A 15639-nucleotide genomic window follows, 5' to 3' on the forward strand; every position below is an offset into this window, starting at 1 on the left:
CAGATACACCAAGACAATCATGGCGGGGAGAGTTTGCTAGTGGTATACGGCGATAGCGCTTATAGTCGTGTATGGGTAGGTACCCAAAATAAAACTTTTTCCCATGTGTGTTTGCGGTTGCCCCATCTTTCAAATTCATCCAATCTTCTTGCATCCTCATTGTCGCGATTACCCGTATGGCCATGTTAAGAGAAGGTGTGTGACTGGTAGTGAGGTTGTATAATTCGTGTACTATGGTTTTCTTTTTTAAATGAATCGGTTGTTCCACATATGGGTCTTTCTGTGCAGTGTGATGATACCCGCAATGCAAATGGAAAAAATACCAGTTACAAAACATACACACAATACAATACATACTGGGATGACTTCTTGGGCTTTGGACCATTTGATTAAATCCTGTAAGTCATCCCAGTGTAGAATTGAAGCACATGTGGTCCCTTCTCCCCCAAAATTAGAAGCAGTAGCATAAATGGAGCAAAAATTTGTATAGCATCATTGGGGAAGGGGGTGCCGTGGAGTAATTGGTTAAAGTACCGGATTTGTATTAAAATCACAGGACTGTCGTAGGCTGGATTCCCACCACTGGCAAAATAAATTTTACTTGACGAGAGTAAGCGCAGTGTTACAATAAGTGTCAAGTCCAATTAACATTGGATGTATTGCATTCATTACTTATCACTTGAGAAAAGTAACTAGTTACAGTTAGCATCATTCGAAATAATTCGTTACTTCCAATTACTGGTGATTTTCTCTTTCAAATTCAAGCAGTTCTTGATCAGCGATGTTGTGTTACAGATTAATGTATTAAAAAATAAACAGGAAAAACCTCACAATGTAAATTAGTTACACGAACTCTGCCAAGTAGACAGTTCCTACGTGAATTCTGTTTCCCTTCCAAACCAAGCCGCAATCCTGTCTTTGCTTTCCCTTCGGAAAGGAGGAGGGAGAGGGGGGGGGGAGAGTTTGCAACCTGATGTTAGACGGAAATCAGCCCTCGTGCCGTGTAAGATTCTAATTTTCCAACCACGGAACAAATCAATAAACACTTCTCATCTATCAAATTTCGATCCGGGTTACGCTCAGAGGCATAGGCTTTGGGGGAGTTACGCTAGGGACCAGAAACTGTGGATCAGAAATAGCGGATCATGTCTCACGCAGATGCACCCGCGGGTAATGAAGTTAGTAAAATCTATCAAACAATTCATGACACGGAAGGATTCTTCTGTTAACTGCTCCCACCAACCCTCCCCTCCCACCTGGATTTCCTCTTCAATTTCCTCACGAAGCTCGTAGCTTCCCCACGAAAGCATCCCGCTTGCTCCCAGAGGAAAACCGAAATTCGAAAACGTTAATCAATATCAAATTTTCTGGCTGTTGGTATCAAGGTGACTAAAGACTTAAGCTGGACGTGGGAAGAAAACCTCTTCATTTCCGACAAGATATTGCCATCTCAGTCAGTAACTTTTTATGTAGAAGATGACCAGTTCTCGATTGATTTTCCTTCGCTTTTCAGCCACTTTTGACTCATCGCGAAGATGAGGATGAATGGCGATAAGGATGAAGGATGAAGGAACAATCACAGTGACGACACAACGCGAATCCCACAGAGGATTATACTGGTCGTGGATTGAGGCGCCAGCCCCTCGTTGTGAAGCAAAGTGAGGTTGATTTTTAGGTGCCTTCAGCAACAAAGCCAAACGTTCGGCCACTGAGCCGACTTTCTGTTTCTCCCTCTCTGTTACATAAACATACTATTCACATACAGGATATCGTTCTACAACACCGACAAACAAACCATCAGGACTAACAACTTTTTTGCGACGCTTTCCAAATAATTTAGCCTTTATGCATGCAACCACTAGTCACATATTCACGGTTGCCACTGTCAGTTATATTTTCTATCAAAAAATAACAATTTCTTTAACACGGACAGACTGTAACTAATCACTGGAAAAGAATGCAGAACTTAGTGGACATACGTACATTCAATGCAAAAATATAAATCTGGCAATACATGCGTGTCTGGGGGGAGGCAAGTACCAGGATAAACGTACCAAAGCTTTATTATTATTATTATTACTACTACTACTACCAGTCGTAGTATTAGTGGTAGTATCAATGACGTTATTATCCTCATAAATTACTCAAAAGGGGTAGAAGTCTGTGCTAAAGCATTTGTTTGGAACAAACGATTTGAAATATTTTTTTCAACACCGTCAATTTCACATTAGCTAATAATGGAAATCAAGCACACAAACTGTATTTTTGAATGGCAGAAAAAGAATGATAAATGCATTCCCAAGATTCATGTGTAACTTTCATGTACAACATATGTTCAGGGGCGGCGCCAGGGGCGCGAGAGTGGGTGTTTGCGCAAACACCTATCCAGTGTCATATTATGTCATGTTGTTGTCATATTGAGGGCAGAATGTTAGTTACTGAAGTGAGACTGCTGTTATTATTTACAACAGGCAAGCATTGATCCTACTCTCAGATTCCCATTTATTTACTGTACTGTAAGATCAGCGGCCTTGCCTTTATTTAATCAGATTTGTTGTTTGTGTATGTTTGTGATTTTTGAATAATGTATATAGCTCAGTCAGGCTCAGTGTTAGTTGTATGTTTTCCTATGCTCTGTTCATACACGGTTTTCTTGTCCGCCTACTTGTTCTTCCTCTTTTCTTCAAGTCGCATTGGAACAAAAATTTCAGTTGCTTCCAAGCATCATCAGGTCGTTCTCGGAAAATTATTTAACGCGAGTTTTATCGTGACGGTAGTTTCCTTGTTAATTCGTTCTATTTGTTATAGTAAACGTACCATTTTAGACTTTTTCAAAGACTGTTACGAAGAGGCCAAAAATTTGCGAAGAAAAGTTATAGTTCGTTATTGTGGACAGTGCGACCCAAGCGATTTTAACTAAGAAGTTGCTGTGTACTTATAGTTTTGTCCCGATACCACATCATCTGGGCAGACGAAAGGTAGGCTATGGATTATCCATTATGTAAAACGAAAAGAGGGGGTAACAAAGCAATGGAACATTTTCAGAAAGAGAAGTAGAAAAAAAAGTGAATTGATAATTACATAAAAGTGACTACATGATTTAGTATTTATTGTGTTATTTTCTTTTCAAATTGCAGAACTTTAGGTTGCATAGTACCGATTTGTTTCCTTTACCCAACGCACGCAAACTGAACACTCAGCAGTTGTTGTAATTATACAACGCATTTAACATTTGATTAATAACTGAATTGCGTACCTTAACTGCTTGTGCCTTGTACTCAAGGGATACCGAATTCGATACCCGGTGGAGGCACATAGTGGTTCGGATCCCATTTTAAACTGTAGGTCCAGTCCCGATTAGTCTATCAAGTGGACTTAAAACAATGGATGTCAATCTAAAGTGTACATTTCAGTCACGGTCATTTATGTTAATTATTATAAGAGCGTTGCAGGAACAAGATAACTTCAAACCGAAGATTTTTTAGAGAGAGAGTGAGCAACGCTATTAGGGGGGGTGGGGGTGGGGATATTCCTCTCCGTGGAAAAATGCCTTTACTTGCTTACCTCTCTATGAAAAAAAATCCCCCAGCCCTCCATATATGCCATTGACCTTCCTTGAACACGCTGTTCTTTTCAAATTTCCAAACGTCGTTGTTGTGCTAAAATCAGGCAAAAATGAAGCAAGTCGCTAGTATTGTTCACTTTCATTAGCATATTATCATAGATGGCTACTAAATGTTAATTGGTATTTGATTTAGGGACATATTTTGTGTTTTCTTTATTTTCAACGTCGCACCCCCTAAATTTCATTCCGCACCCCCTCAGCACCCCCAGGTGATTAATCCTGGCGCCGCCGCTGCATATGTTTTACACATGTGCAACATGGAGCGACATACAATATGAAAATACATATGCAACAAGCTAACACTGAATTGTGTATGTATTCAAAGCTTATTCAATGCAAATATATAACACATATTATTTAAATACATTACAATACATAAACAAAAAACTGCGAGCGAACCGAGCAAGAAAATTTTTAGATCCAATTTTTGCAATTGAAAACAATATTGATTTAATAGGGTGCAAATAATTTCACTGGATGCCATGACATCACTCTTTTACAACTTTTTTTTTAGATCATTCGACGCCCATGGCCGACTCCCGCCGCCCCTAACTACAGCTCTGAACTTGACGAAAACGAGAAAAGGAGATAGTGTGAGCGAAGCAAGCAAGAAAATTTTACAAATTGACTTTTTATTTGCATAAAATTTTAAATCGAAGGGGTAATTGCTCCTCTGTGCTCCCCTGCAGGTGTCTTTGGCCGTCAATGTTTGTGCCCCCTTGCCCCCTTGAATTGACTTCCGTCGAAGGTTTGGAGGGAGGCAATGACCCCCTACCTCCCTGTGGTTGCGTCACTGTATAATACAGAGATATTTAAGCAATATATGTTTACTTCAGATACTTTAGGCTCAGTGCCATTAGGCCTATTAGTCAACCTCATTCTGCACAGTTTGTCTGCTCGACTAACCTTGTATTAATTAATGCGAATACCACGCCCCCTCTCTATCCAAACGGATTCTGAAGGCATAAAATGTGGTGAATTGTTTGCTAGTTTAAGCATGGGGTGATAAGTTAGTGATTCATTTCAACCCTATCGCAGCGATAACCCACAGGTACGTAGAAAACTAAACATAATAACCAAAACTAACAAGTAACAAGCAATAACGATCCCCCCATTTTTGTGTGAAGATATATAGAATTGGTATAAAATTTTGTCTCCCCAAAAATTCCCATGAGAAACCTCCCTGTGGGCACCGTGGCAACCATGATCCTGTGTCGTATGGATGCATGCATACATCAGGATAAAGAATACTCTTTTCTTAATGAAGCTTCCAAAAAATCAATATATAAGAAACAGTTGTTCCATTTATGTCCTCTTACACGCTGTAAAAGATCGTAGGTGTTGTATGCCGACACCTTGTATATAATGCTACTCAATATACTCGAGTGCTTCGGTAAAATTAAGTGACTGAGTTGAATATCATCAGCGTACTGGGGAGAAATTGTACTCAACGATAGAGATATAGGTGAAATAAGGAGCATAATAATGATAACCACGGCTCGGAGTATGCATGGCATCTGAGTGGCATGCCACTTGAAAGCATCAAGAAAGAAACGAAGCTTTTCACACCTAAGAGAAACAACACGCTGCACATGTCGCTTGTCACTTGATGGTAACTCGGACAGGTCGTTTCTTCCAAAGCGTGCTTCGTCTCGTCCCGGTCTGCTTATTGTGCAACACACCACATTACTTCTCATGCGCAATGAATGCTTTTCCAGACTGAGTGCCTTCTCAGGTGTGAGCAATGTGTAGTGAAGTGCCATTTGCCTCTTCGGCGTGAAATCATCCTTATATAGTTGTTTTTAAAGACAAGAAAAAAATCTCATAAAATTAGAGGAATGAGATGTCTAACTTGCAAACCCGAGTAAGAGAAAGATGTCAAAGTGAAAATTCTGGAAACATGACAGTGATATCAAGACACAATCAAATTGACTACTACTATTAGAGAAAAAAATCCGCGTGGCACACACAGTCGTCCACTGGCAACCCTGAATACTCTAAGAAAGTACCTGTACGACTTTGATGCGTAGTGATCCATTATTTGAAAAGTTATCGAACGAAACATAGGGGGAGGAAATGATGCCATTAAATATGGAAATTTCAATGTGGGTAGAGAAACATATTTATAGATTCTTGCGCAACAGAGTAAGTGAAGACACAACACGTATTTCGCGCTTAAAAATCCTGCGTCGTTTTACCAGTTTGCACATGGATCGATTTTATTTACTTGAGCTCCTATAAATTCCTCTTCTCCACTTCTAGTTTAACCTTTGCAACCGTCACATGACACCGACGTCAACAGAAAAGCACTCGGGGTACGTGCATGACAATTTTCATTAGTTTCTATTGTCATAATAATTGGAAAAATCTCGGAAACGCAATGGACAATTGGAAAACAGCACCGTGAAGCGACGAAAATTCCAGCTCGTATCTTACGATGGAAGGGAAAAAATGTACAGTAATTCCGACAGATATCAACAGATGGCTCTAGCGTACGGTGACACTAGCGCCGCCACAGGCGCGATGGAACTACTGCGATGCTGGACATAGCTGCCGACTCTATTCTTTTCTTACCGTTTCTAGTGGCATTTTGGAAACTGTCCAAAAGTGATACTTTGATTTGATTTGAGTTATTTTACTTCGCTTCTTATGCCACCTTTGGATAATTTGCGAAGATGGGGATGAGTGATGATATGATTCAATTGATGAATAGACATCACAAACGTCCATGCCCAAGCCAGGATTCGAACCCGGGACCCCTGGCGTCGTAGCGCGATGTGCTAACCACTCTTCTTCTTCTTTTTTTTTTAAAAAAGGAAATACCCCCTACACGGAGGTATCCCCCACCATTCACTCTTTTTCTCAATTTTACACTTTTCAATTCTTACATTTTCTTTGTTTCTTATCAACTGGACGAACACAAATACCCATGCCTTACCCGGGACTCGAACCCAGAACCCCTGGCGTTGTAGCGCGCTCTGCTAACCACTTCGCCACGGTGGTCGACACCACTCCGCCACGGGGCCGGCTCCAAAAGTGATACGAATGTTGTGAGATGTAGTGCCAGAAAACTTTATGGTAAAGAATTTTATAATGAAAGGGCATAAAGTGCTATGTTTTACGTATTTCCAGGTCATTCTTTTATTTTTTGAAATCTTAGTCAAGCCCTTGTGGACACGCCAAGGTGTACCGTTCAACCCTTCTGTCCCCCAATGTTCTAAATCGAGTTCCAGACAATAATTATTTTTCCACAAACCCCGAACACTAAATTCTGGTGTTAAGTTTCCATTTAGATCCATAAAAATTACCTTACAGTCTCCCTTTCCAGTTGGAAAATTCAGGTTAAATCCTTGCAGGACTGAGTGTGAGTGTCACGTTGTCCTTGTCTCATCTATTCATTTATATTTACTTTCAGGATTAATCAAAAGAGGTAGAAAAGTGGCCTAAAATAACCAAATATAAACAACCCAAAAATATATGTACACTAGAAAGTTATTACTTCAATCCGACGCAGCTAAACACTTACGGAAAAGAAGGAAGAAACTAACTTGATACAGCTCTGATACAGAGATACCGCAGAAAATTCTTCAAATATCATCACAGATATAGAATTTCCTATATCGTAGCTGTAGGCGGACAACAACGTGACGTAAATGAGACCATTTAAGTGGTAGATAAAGGATAAAATCGAACATAGTGTAATAAGGATGAATATTTATTGTTTGTAATTTTACGTTGCTTCTCTACCTACACGACGAATGAATAACGAAATGATCAAACACAACTTGGTTGACTTGGTGTTTTAAGTCCACTTTATGCACAGTAAGGCTAATCGGGACTGGACCTACAGTTTAAAGTGGGATCCGAACCACTTGTGCCTCCACCGGGTATCGAACCCGGGACCCCTTGATTACAAGGCGGCGACGCTACCACTGCGCCATCGTGGAAGCCCATGATCAAACACAAGTGACAGTGTTCAGCCAGTATTGCAACATAGGCTTCGCAGCGCGCTACACTGACCATTACGCCACACAGGTGATGAAGGATGCACTACACGTTAAACGGCATATAAAGTGTTCTTGTAACTTTACGGAGCGGTGACCAGAGTAACAACCGCGAGCATTCTGTAGGCTAAAGTCGGTATAGTGATGTTTGGTTTACAATCTCAAAGTTTTTAATCTTCTATTTCATTACATGTATTTTTAAAAAATATATTTTGGTTGCTAATATATTGTGTATTAACGTTCGAACTTCTGATATTTTTCTGTATTTCTATCTGCCACTCTACTCCCTCCTAAATTTTTATGTTGTCGCTTCTGACCAAGAAAGTTTGAATGACGAACGCTGGCCCAACGTGCACTCTTCCATGCAGTGGCGGCTCGTGGTGATCCAAAGTGGAGGGGCGATAGCTCACAAATTTGCTTTATTTTACTTCGCCTTTTGTGTCACATTTGGCTAATTTGCGAAGATGGGGGTGAGTGATATGATGAAATTGATGAATGGACACTCACAAAATTCATGCCCAGGCCGGGATTCGAACACGGAACCCCTGGCGTCGTAGCGCGATGTGCTAAACCACTCCGCCACTGGGGCCGGCAAAAATTTGCTCTACTAGTAATGTAAGTTTAAATGATGAATTTCGTATAACAGCCAACGTGTTAAGAAATTGATACGTTCGTGTTTACCGAATATCATGTTTTACACGTTTTAAATTAATAATTATTTAACAGTAATGCAAAGAAAATGGAAGAAGAAATATAATTCTAACAGATTTAGTCGTTTAACAGAGGGGAAAATTGAGAAGAAGGTATATTAATTTTTACACAACTTGAGAAGCACAATGAAGAATATTTACGTGCATTGATCGTGAAAATTTCTAGTAAAAAGTTTCACAGAAAATGTCTCCTGTCCAACATGACTAATTGATATGTGAAATAGGGCACCAAAATATATATCTCACTGGAAAGGTGATATCTGTGTCACCAGAAGCTCTAGTAAAAACTTCAAACTTACCAGAAATGTTCAGACATGCTTGTAACTGAAATTCATCCTTCTGTCCTTCAACGCGAAATTTGCAAGTGAACTCACGACCTCCCTTCTTTGACACTTGTTCTATATTCAAATTCGGACTAGATTTTTTATGTTTATTTTTTCATCCAGACTTCGACTTCTGGTAGAAAAACTTCGCACCAACAATTTCTCCACACTGTTCATCGCGACAAATGCACAACTACAGCACACAACTACCGAAAAGGCTTCACTTTTCCATGGAAAACGAAGAAACAACAAGTGTCAATACTATCGCCTTCCCATCCGGTCGTTTTATTGCTTCGGGGTTGCCAGACAATTTTGCCAAATTCTAAGATATTTGTAGTTCACAGGTTCCTGTAGCGGCTTTTGGTGAGTTTAGATGACGAGTTTCTAATTTATTTAACATCCGCCTTGAAAAGAAATTGGAGAACTTTGTCACATTATCAGGATTTTTTTCAAACGTGCTAATCAAAATATATACTTAAATCTACATGATGTACTCCACATCATTGTAATCCAAATGAATGGCTTATTGCAGAAAGGGACCTGAGTCACTTTTGCACAATTCTGAGAAAAACAATGAAAAATCGAATAATATTAATAGTGTAAGAAAGAAATGTGCCGTTGTTGGCTCAAATATTCAACATAATGAATAGTTAATTTTGCACCCCTCAATGCACCCCCCTGCAGTATGCTGCTAGACACAGTGGAGATGAAAAAATTAACTCCGATACCTCAAAAATGTGACTCAGGTCCCTTTCTGCAATAAGCCATTCAAATGTACTTTTCACTAAACTCAGAAAAAATACAACGCATATATACGATAATTTTGCGTGTAACAAGAATCTATAGCCGACTTCCATGGCTAGCATACCGTATTATAAAGCCAGGGCTCCTGGGTTCGAATCCCGGCATGAGTATATGGGTTCTTTGCGAGTGTCCCTGCATCAATGTCATTATATCATCACTCATCCTCATCGTCGTGATTACCGAAAAGTAGCAGAAAGCGACGGTAAATAACAAAAACCATGCAAGAGTCTGTACTTTTCCAGTTAACGACATTTTCTTATCTCATTGGAAATTGAGTTATTTATTGCTCTACTCTTATGTCATAAATGAATAAGATTATGAAATACAGAATATTTTTTTCAACGGTTGGTAATTTTCTTTCTTATGTTAACTTCATTGCTTCTGGCAACTCTTCATTGTTTACCGTTCTGCGGAGAGAGGGCCAGTTTCGCCTAGGGGGTGGGTTTCGGACGACAAACCCTCCGTCCTCCCAGCCAGAGATCCCGCGCGCTATATTCCTTGTCCCGCGCGTGTTATTCCCACAGTTCCCGCGCCTCTTACCCCTCGCAGCCGCGCCTGAGAATGCTCTACGTCTCGTAAACTGGGAGGACGCCGCCCCGCCAGATTTCTCTCGAAGTTCCGTATTTGCCCGCACGGTGGCGTGCAAACTTTGCAATTGTCGCGGAAGAATGAATACAGAACCGACTAACCAACGATCTAAAAGCAATGGAATATTTGCAATTCAGACAATGTAAAAGCTAATATATAAATGTTAATGTAATGTTAGTTCACTTGTGGTTGCACACGGCAGTGCGGCGTCCGTATCGTCCTTATGACCGGCCGCCCCTGCTTCCATGTCAAAAGTTGTTATGCCTCACGGGCTGAGTCAGCTTTCAAATGCAATCTAGGTACATACTGGTCTCGTCAGTTGGCAACCTCGATTCTGAGAGCAACATCTTCGCCAAATAGGAGTGGAAAGCAAAGGACCCTGTTAGTGGGTTTTCCTGTGTGAAATTGAATTAGTGTGATTGCTCTGCTAGCGTCATCCTCTCTAGGACAAACGTTGGAGCGGCTGCAGTGTTCTAATGCCTCGAGAATCGTGCCGACGGAAAACCATACACAGCGGAAAACAAGTTATTAGGGCCCCGAGTTTGCCAGATTCCCTCGCGGTGTCTCTGCGTGCGTTTCATTAATTTTAACGAAAGAGGAAGGGAGGGGGATATAATGCGTTAATTGCAAGGATTCATTATTTTCTTTTAATATAACGTGGTTGGAATTTGATTAAGAGACCTGTTTTGAGTTACTTGACGTGGAGGAGGTGTTGTGTAAACTGCATACAGATAAACAGCGTTCTTTTCGTGTGGGTTTAAACACACGGTGCAAACCAGAAGTAAATTTCAATCTCTGTGAGGGATAATTTTACCCCCTCCCCCAAACGATATAATGAAACAATTAACTTTTCGTGTTTACAAACATCACAAGTACAATTACTAGCATTTCATCGAACTATTATAAAACAGGCAGTAATGACTGTACTCAATTTATTATCAATAAATACTTAATAACATTTTATGTATTTTACAGTACCATTACGTAAAAAAAGAGTAAATAGTATGAATTTAATAGGAGACCTCTCTTTTCTTTATACATTCGTGCATTAAATGCTTGCACAAGAAAACATTAGTTGAACCGTTTGCGAAAGTTTATATGAATAAAACTCGTGAAAGTTTTAAAATTATTAGTTCGATAGAAACAAACCATGGTCTTCGGCAGAAATTTTCGTAGGAGAATCAGGCCATTGGTAAAAACTTGAATAGTAGATTTAATAACAACAATAATAAACAATTATCATAGTTATGATTATTATACAATAACTATTACAAACTAATAAAATTAAACAATTTTATTACAAATTTATCATTAATTATTACCTTGGGAAGTCTTTGCTACTCGATCCACCAGACGAGTGAATATCCAGCACAACTGTTTTCCATTTTTTTTACATTCCATACAGTTAGTGTACTGAAATGCATAGTTATTCTATTTTGTTATTAAGCTAATAGAGATTTTACACATAAAGTTTATATTTTTTGACTTCTGAGATAAGCCTCAAAATTTTGCAATTTTATAAATTATGGAACCATTTATTCTTTGATTTAAATGATTTAAATGGTAGAATATGAACACATAATCTCGTTCCTGAATATTACACTATATTCTTTCGATAAAACACAGTTTATACTTTGGTTATTCTGCTCCAATACTAATTAACTGAAATTTATTCAGTTATCATCTATATATATATAAAAATGGATGTATGTGTGTGTGTGTGTGTGTGTGTGTGTGTGTGTGTATGTTTGTTCCGGCATAACTCTCGAACGCCTGGAGCAATTTCAACCAAAATCTTGGTGCACGTATCACTTGCAATCTGGAAAGAAAATTTTTGGGGTAAGACACCCCTGGCACCCCTAGGGGAGGGGTGTGAAGGGGTGACATGTAAAAATATCAAGAACAACCGATATTAAATTTCGCACAAACAGACATCCGTAACTCTATGCAATCCGCACAACGATAGTGTTTCTCGGGTTGTCTAACATTCAGGCTGTGTTGCGAATGGAATCCATAGTTTTCGTGACACTCCCAATGCGGTTCAACTTCAATTACATCACCTATCGGCAAGGGGTGAGAGGGGATGGAAAATAATATGCCACAAATGACCTAGATTGGTCTCGAATCCATAATTTTCGGAGTCGCTAAGCTAATTGGAGACATCACGATCACATTTAAAATTAGTTACATTTTACACTATAGTTAGAATTCATCATTTTCCTCTAATACAATATTTAGATAAATAAATACCCGGGCAACGCTGGGTAATCAGCTAGTTAACAATAAAAGTAACAAGCTTTCTGAAATTTTGTAACTTGAAATGAGCGAATTTCCATAGAAAGTCGACAGACTGGATCCACCTTTCTACCAAAGACCATGATAGAGTTCATTTTATTGTATATTGGAACTTCTTGACTAATAAATAGAGGCACATAATTTTGGTAAATAAAGAAGCATAATTTCAGTATAAAATTATTTCGTAACAAAACATGGTCACAAAATGCATCTCACACCTTTCAAACACATGAGAAATTAACACTACAATATGTTTTTTGACCTTTCGTCTCTTCGTCAAAAACGAAATATGCATGCCCCTACTAATAAGGTTTTTTTTTCCAAAATTCAGTAAAAATGCATGATGATTAAAAATTCAGAAGACCCAGAAGTAGAACAGTGAATGTTCGGCCATGATATTAGTGTGAGAAAATTAATGATATTGCAGTTATTAATTATCTTAATGTTTCCCTCTAGTTATTGTTCGAGAGTAATAGTAGTAGCAGTAGTAGCAATAAATAACGTTAATAGCAATACTACTACTACTTCATCACCACCACCACCACCAAAAATAATATTACCAAGAACAACAAATAATGTGTATTAATCTGTTCCCACTGGGTAAAGAAGATGGGGCTGTGCATATGGCATCAGAAGCTATATGTGGACTGGTAATGCAATTTAAGTAGGCACATACGATCCACATGAGCATGAAATTAACATTACTGATTATCCCACACTGACTGATTGATTTAAAGCTGATTTTAATGCTATACTGTTGCACAGAAGCGCACAAAGGGGTGGTTATGATATTTTGTCTCCCCTTTAGATATAATTTCAGGGAATATTCGCTCCATTTTTTTTAGTCAAAATTAACTTAAATGTGTGTTTTTTAAGCTTTTGAATTCACCCATTTAAAATATTCCTGGGTGCGCACATTCAAACAAAAGCCTTCTTTTAGCTCTTATTTGATTGGTTGTTTCGTTTAATCAGCGTAACCAACTTGTATCATTAGGTAAACTGCGATTCATTGGTTTGCTTTATTTTACTTCGTTTTTTGTGCCCCTTTTGGCTAATTTGCCAAGGATGGGGATGAGTGAAGATATGATGAAATTGATGAATGGATACTCACAATCATCCATGCCCAAGCCAGGATTCCAACCCGGGACCCCTGGCGTCGTAGCGCGATGTGCTAACCACTCCGCCACGGGGGGCGGCAGGTAAACTAGGAGGAGGAAGGTGGGAGGATAAACGAAGGAACAGAAATGTACTGATCTTCGTTATCAGTGACGTGCGGTGACGTCGACACTTGGGGTAGCAGTCAGTGGCGTGCTCAAGGGGGGGGGGTTGGTGTGAGTCACACCCCTTCTCCCTTTAGGGCCAGTATTCCTTCAAAAAAGAAGAATGTCAATAACAGGAAAAGATTGCAAAATTATGAATGAGTACTAGAAAAAAGTACACGTAACCCCCACCCACATTCGAAAATAAAAAACTATTTGATTTGACTCTAAGCCAGAGATCCTGGGTTCGAATCTCGGATTGGCCATTTGTGTTCTTTGTGTGTGTTCCTTCATCTATTTTGTTGTACCAAAGGTGGCGGAAAAGCGAAGTAAAATAAACCAATTTGAGCAATCAATCAATGATTGATTTGATTTCATTTTTGTTACTTAGCGTCGTTTTTTTGTCACATTTGGTTAATTGTGAAGATGATACGATGAAACTGATGAAGGGACGAGCACAGGGAACGCCCATGCCCGGGTCGGGGTTCGAACCCGGAACGCCTGGTGTCGTAGCGCGCTGTGATAACCACTCCCCCGCGCTTGGTTGATTTGGTGACAGGAAACAAAACACAACACACTTTTTTGTAGTTTCTTCAATGATATTCATTTGACTTTTTGAGTTCTGAGATACATTTTTCATTCCAAATTATTTCATTATTCACTGCAACACATAGGACAAGAATGCGCACTCATCACGGGTTCGAATCCTGGCCTGGATTGTTCACATGAGGTCCCTTCACCAATTTCATCATATCATCACTCATCCTCATTTTCGCGATAACCAAATGTGGCAGAAAAGCGAAGTAAAATAAACAAACCAACAACAATATGAACACGCGTTCTCTTGCCCAAATAAATACATCCGTATTTATGACTGTTACAGGCCAATATATTAGTATATTTAAATAAAACACTACTAAAACGAGAGTCAGAGAGAGCCTGAGCACATATTTGTAATTTAATCATTATATATTCCATATTTGAAAAAGAAAAAAAGAAAGAAAGAAAGCATAACATTATTGTCTGCACATAACACGTTCCCATTTTATAAACAATAAAACTACATCCCATATTATGCATACACACATATTGTACAACGTTTGATTTGATTTGATTTAGTTTATTTTACTTCGCGTTTTGTGCCTCTTGGCTAATTTGCGAAGATGGGGATGAGTGATGAAATGATGAAATTGATGAATGGACATTCACAAACAACCAAGCCCGACCGGGATTCGAACCCAGGACCCTTGGCGTCGCAGCGCGATGTGCTAACCACTCGGCCACAGGGTCGGGCATATTGTACAACGTGTAAAAGGTTGTGTAAATACAGAGAACATAAGTACTGCAGAAAATTTTACCCTGTGTTCTTTAGAGGATTTACAAAAAAATTATGAGAAACCAATCCCCTATCTGTCCTATAGGAGATAGACTGGGGGACCTGAAAGCCTGGGCTTTCAACCATTGCAGCGGGGAGCGTGGGGGCAAGGGAAGTAGAGGTAGAAATCTTCCTTTTCCTTGGGCCGGCCGTTTCTACCTGGAAACTGGCCTGGCTGAAGAAGAGCGAGCTAGGGTATCCAGCCTGCTTTGCCCGCGGAGAACACCGATGGACGAGAAGTGCGTGGAAAAGAAGGTGTTGCATATAAGCTGTGGTGGCTTTAACAAGACAATAAATATTGTGATTTGAATATAATTCGAGATGTGAGATTGATTGATCTATCTCTGCTAGACTAGCTACTCCTCAGTGCACGTCACTGTTCGTTATAGGGACTATCCCAGCATTTACCTGGATTGAACCATATGATAACAACGAACAAATCCAGTAAGTAATACCAGGTGCAGGTGCTTGAACCATTATCTGCAACTGTACCCAAGATATCGATATAGGACGTGACGTCACAAGGGCATTTCTTTCAGCGTTTCCAATTAGTAACATACAATAAGCAACTTACAGATATCGATCGAGCTCTGGATCAAAAGGCACAAGAGCACTTACTGAACTTCTGTAAAAAATATAGCTAATTACTTTAACAG

The sequence above is a fragment of the Lepisma saccharinum genome, chromosome 1 (genome assembly GCF_977018435.1).
Source record: "Lepisma saccharinum chromosome 1, izLepSacc3.1, whole genome shotgun sequence".
Taxonomy (NCBI): Eukaryota; Metazoa; Arthropoda; class Insecta; order Zygentoma; family Lepismatidae; genus Lepisma; species Lepisma saccharinum.